The sequence below is a fragment of the Dipodomys merriami genome, unplaced genomic scaffold (genome assembly GCF_024711535.1).
Source record: "Dipodomys merriami isolate MVZ:Mamm:240054 unplaced genomic scaffold, mDipMer1.0.p SCAF_16, whole genome shotgun sequence".
Lineage (NCBI taxonomy): Eukaryota > Metazoa > Chordata > Mammalia > Rodentia > Heteromyidae > Dipodomys > Dipodomys merriami.
In genome coordinates, this window is record NW_027202937.1 from 3,637,466 (window position 1) to 3,643,103 (window position 5,638).

Sequence of the window (5,638 nt, forward strand, 5' to 3'; positions counted from 1 at the left end):
CCATTGCCTAAACTACCTGAAAAGCTGGAAGAGTTCAAGTGGAAGAGCCCTAGCCTTGAGCAAAAAAGAAGCTCAGGGACAGTGTTCTAGCCTTGAGTTCAAGCCCCAGGAACAGTACAATACATACACACACACACACACACACACACACACACACACACACACACACACACACCCAACAACAACCAAAAAAACTAATGGATATTAGAAATCAGAATAATGGCCAGACACTGCTGGCTGGCTCAAGCCTGTCATCCTAGCTACTCAGGAGGCTGAGATTTGAGGATTGCAGTTCAAAGCCAGCCTGGGCAGGAAAGTCATGAGACTCTTATCTCCAATAAACCACCAGAAAACCAGAAGTGGTGCTGTGGCTCAAGTGGTAGAGCACTTGTCTTGAGCTGAAGAGCTGAGGGATAGTGCCCAGGCTAGAGTTCAAGCCTCATGAACAACAACAACAAAAAAAAAAAAAAAGGAAAAGGAAGAGGAGCAAAGACAGTGAGTCTTTCCCTTTAGTTAACAGAAAATAGTGTAGGCAATGATATACATGTATGATTCTGTCTCATGGTTATATGAATTTTTCTGACTCTATTACAACTGACCACAGGATGGTCTTGACTGTTTACTGTACTGTTTGCTGGTCCAGTAAACTAATAGGACAGATGGAGTATAAACCAGCACGTCCCTTGTGTGCCTCAGAAAGTATGCATACCAGAGAGTGTGGAGACAGAAGTACAAAGGCCTTTTCCTTTCTTTTATGTTTCTTGGTGTTCCATGACCTTGCATAGAAGTGTCTCCTCCAAGATGGGTAAGTTGTTTTACCTGTGCTGTGTACCCTTAAGTGAACAAAGTCACATTGGATGAGGGGCAGGGTTTCCTATGTTAGATTTACTGTCCTGACCTATTTCCTTTGTCATCTGAAATATAACTGCTTGAGTAAGATTCATATGAAACAAGGTTCTCCAGGTGGTCCAGTCTACAGTGTAGCTTAGTCTTTTTTTTTTTTTGGTCCAGTCGTGGGGCCTGAACTCTGGGCCTGGCTGCTGTCCCTCAGCTCTTCAGCTCAAGGCTAGCACTCTACCACCTGAGCCACAGCGCCACTTCTGGCTTTTTTTTTCTTTTTGCTTATGGGGTGCTGAGGAATCGAACCCAGGGCCTCAGGCTTGCAAGGCAAGCGCTCTACCACTGAGCCACCTTCCCAGCCCTCTTTTTTTTTTTTTTGTACTGGTATTGGGACTTGAGCACAGAGCCTTGGTAGTTTCCCTCCAGGCTGACGCTCTACCACTTGAACCACACCTCCATTCTCAGCTTTTTGCTAGTTAATTGGAGATAAGAGTCTCATGGACTTTTCTGTCCAGGATGGCTTCAAACCAGGATACTCAGATCTCAGCTTTCTGAGTAGCCAGGACTACAGGCATGAGTCACTGGTTTGTTTTTTATTTTTGTCGGTTGAGGTGCCTGAACTCGGCCTGGATGCTGTCCCTCAGCTCTTCAGCTCAAGTTGAGCTCTCTACCACATGAGCCACAGCGCCACTTCTGGCTTTTTCTGCTTATGTGGTGCTGAGGAATTGAACCCAGGGCCTCATGCATGCAAGGTGAGCACTCTACCACTGAGCCACCTTCCCAGCTCCTCACTGGATGTTCAAAGTGTCTGTGACAGATTGAGGTACTTCATGGAACCAGTGGCCACTCCTGAAAAGCTAGTCACAGTAGATTGCCCTCCTTTTTTTCTTCTTCCTCTTTCTCTTCCTCCTCCTCTTTTTCCTCTTCTTTCTCCTTCTCCTTTTTTTCTTTCTTTTCTGGTGGTTGTGGGTCTTGAATTCTGGGTTTGGGTGCTGTCCCTGTGCTCTTCAGCTCAAGGCGAGTGCTCTTACACTTGAGCCACAGCGCCACTTCCAGTTTTCTAGTGTTTTTATTGAGATAAGAGTCTCACAGACTTTCCTGCCTGGGCTGGCTTTGAAAGGTGATCCTCAGATCTCAGCTTCTTGAGTAGCTAGGATTACAGGTGTGAGCCACCAGCGCCTGGCCTTCCTTTTCCTTTTTTTTTGTAAGACAGAATCTTGCTATGTAGCCAAGGCTGGCTTTGAACTTACGATCTTCCTGCCTCAATATCCTGAGTGCTGGGATCACAGGCAGGTGCTTGGCTAGTAGAAGCTCTTGGACTATGACTATAAATACTTTGCCTACTTGAGAATCAACTCTGTTTGTTGCAGGGCCTTTAACATAGTATCATGGACTTGTTCATCATAAACTGGTTATCATTTTTTTTTTCCAGTCGTAGGGCCTGCACTCTGGGCCTGTGTGCTGTCCCTCAGCTCTTCAGCTCAAGGCTAGCACTCTACCATTTGAGCCACAGTGCCACTTCCGGCTTTTTCTGCTTATGTGGTGCTGAGGATTCGAACTCAGGGCCTCGTGCATGTAAGGCAAGCACTCTACCACTGAGCCACCTTCCCAGCCCTCATTTGGTACTCTTAAGGAGGAATCTAGGTAGGCCTCCATCACTAAGTAGCAAAATGTGGCTGGAGCATCATCCTGGCATCACACTGCTACTTTTGCTGAGCCTCTCTTCTACTGCTGTGAACTAATGAGATGTGCTCCATTACTGATTTATAGCTGTTTGTACAGTTTATTATAGTGTATGAAAGAGTAGATTTCTACAATGTCTGACAATCAAGAGAGAGTCTGGAGGACAGGACTTCAAGAAATACACTCTGTAGTTTTCTTAGTGAGAGGATGGCAGCAGTGAGCCACTGGCCATGGCTCCACACTGACTGTTTTTAATCTTTTTTGTGTGTGTGCCAGTCTTGGGGCTTGAACTCAGGGCCTGAGCACTGTCCCTGAGCTTCTTTTTGCTCAAGGCTAGCACTCTACCAGCACCACTTTTTCTGTGTATGTGGTACTGAGGAATAAAACCCAGGGCTTCATGCATGCTAGACGAGCACTCTATCTTTAAGCCACATTCCCAGCCCTCCACACCGACGTGTGTGTGTGTGTGTGTGTGTGTGTGTGTGTGTGTGTGTGTGTGTGTGTGTGTGTGTATGTGTATGTGTATGTGTATGTGTGTGTGTTGGTTGTGGGGCCTGAACTCTGGACCTGGGTGCTGTCTCTTACCTCTTCAGCTCAAGGCTAGTGCTCTCCCACTTGAGCCACAGCACCGCTTCCCATACTGACTTTTAAGATTAGTATGTGGTAGATGATTAGGGAGTTAGCAGTAATATCAAAAGAACATTTGGAAGAGCATACCATGAACATGCTTCTCTCTCTTTCTTTCTTTCTTCTTTCTTCATTTCTCTCTCTTCCTTCCCTCCCTTTCTCCTCCCTCCCTCCCTCCCTCCTTCCCTCTTTCTTTCTTTCCTTCTTTCCTTCCTTCTTTCTTTCTTTCTTTCTTCCTTTCTTCCTTCCTTTCTCTCTTTCTTTCTTTTCTTCTTTCTAGCTAGTCACCCTGTGTGCTGACCCTGAGCTCTTTTGCTCAAGGCTAGAACTACCACTTTGAGCCACAGAGCCATTTCCTGTTTCTTGGTGGTTAATTTGAGATGTGAGTTTCCTGGGCTTTCCTGCCCAGGCTGACTTTGAACCATGATCCTCAGATCTCAGCTGCCTGAGTAGCTAGGATTACAAGTATGAGCCAACAGTGTCCAGCCTCAATTGAATGAATCTCAAATGTGACATTACCTGCCATGGTTAACCTGCCAGCCACAGATACAGCTAACTCAGTAAGAGCTAAGTTATTTATTGCCTCGGGTTAGGTAATTTCTACAATATTTGGGAGGGCCAGAGGTGCAAGCTTTCAGATCTCGTTTTTTTTTTTTTTTGGTCGGTTGTGGGGCTTGAACTCTGGGCCTGGGCACTGTCCCTCAGCTCTTCAGCTCAACCACTTGAGCTACAGCGCCACTTCCGGTTTTCTGGTGGTTTATTGGAGATAGGAGTCTCACAGTCTTTCCTGCCCGGGCTGGCTTTGAACCGCGATCCTCAGATCTCAGCCTCCTGAGTAGCTAGGATTACAAGCATGAGCCACCAGCACCCGGCTTCAGAGCTTGTTTTTAATAGCTCTCTCTGCCCACAGAATCTCACAGATTCTTCTGTGGTTGGTAAGCTGTAGCTGTCACCACAAGAAAACAGAAAACCAGCAACTACAAGACCATATTACCTCTGAACTACAGTAGTGTGAAAACTTCACAACTTGCTATTCTTTGCACTTCACCCAATTCATTCAATTGCATATTCAATCTCATATAAGTGTGTCTCTGATCAACAAAATCTTTTATCGTTCCATGATTTTTGTTATTTTATTTTTAATTGTTATTATATACATGATATGGGGTTACAGTTATAGGTCAGGTAATGAGTACTTTTTTTTTTTTAAATTTTACATCAACTTTATTCTCAGAGCAACCTGTATGAGTTAAAGCCTCACATTGCCAACTGTTGTAGTAATCACATTCCTTCTTACGTGTACCAAAATCTCATCAGCAATGAGTTCTGGATTGCAAAAGAGGATTTACTGTTTGCACCTGTATGTAAGGTTTTTTTTGTTGTTGTTTTGTTTTTTTGTCGGTCGTGGAGCTTGAACTTTGGGCTTGGGTGCTGCCTCTGAGCTCTTCAGCTGAAGGCTAGCACTTTACCACTTGATCCACAGCACCACTTTAGGTTTTCTGGTGGTTTTTTGGAGATAAGAGTCTCACAGACTGGGCTGGGAAGGTGACTCAGTGGTAGAGCGCTTGCCTTTCATGCCTGAGGCCCTGGGTTCGATTCCTCAGCACCACATAAGCAAAAAGAAAAAAAAAGCCGGAAGTGGCGCTGTGGCTCAAGTGGTAGAGCGCTAGCCTTGAGCTGAAGAGCTGAGGGACAGCGCCCAGGCCCAGAGTTCAGGCCCCATGACCGCCTCCTTCGCCCCCCCCCCCAAAAAAAAAAAAGAGTCTCACAGACTTTCCTGCCTGGGCTGGCTTTGAACTGTGATCCTCAGATCTCAGCCTCCTGAGTAGCTAGGATCACAGGCGTGAGCCACCAGTGCCTGGCACTACACTACCTTTTGATGGAGGGACTTTTTTTTTTTTTCTGGAGGCAGGGAAGGGTGGAAGTAGTACTAAGGTTTGAACTCATGCTGTGTGCTTGCTAGGCCAGGAACTTTATCACTTGAGCCACATTCCCTACCCTTTAAAAAATTTAGTTATTTTTCTAATAGGGTCTTAAATGTATGACTGGATGATCCGGACTGTAGTCTCTTAGTTAGGTTTCCTGTATAGCAGGAATGATAGATGCTCAATACTGCATTTGATTTCCTCATCGTCATAGTCATAGTCATCATTCTCCTTCCCTCCTCTTCTTCTTCTTCTTCCTCCTCCTCCTCCTTCTCCTTCTGCCCTGGGGCTTGAATTCAGGGTCTGGGCACTGTCCCTAAGCCTCTTTTGCTCAAGACTAGAACTCTATCGCTAAATCCATAGCTCCACTAACAGCTTTTTTTTTTTTAATCGGTTCTGGGGCTTGAACCCTGGCCCTGGGTGCTGTCTCTGCTCTTCAGCTCAAGGCTAGCGCTCTACCACTTGAGCCACAGCACCACTTCTGGTTTTCTAGTGGTTTATTAGAGATAAGAGTCTCACTGACTTTCCTGTCCAGGCTGGCTTTGAACTGCAATTCTTAGATC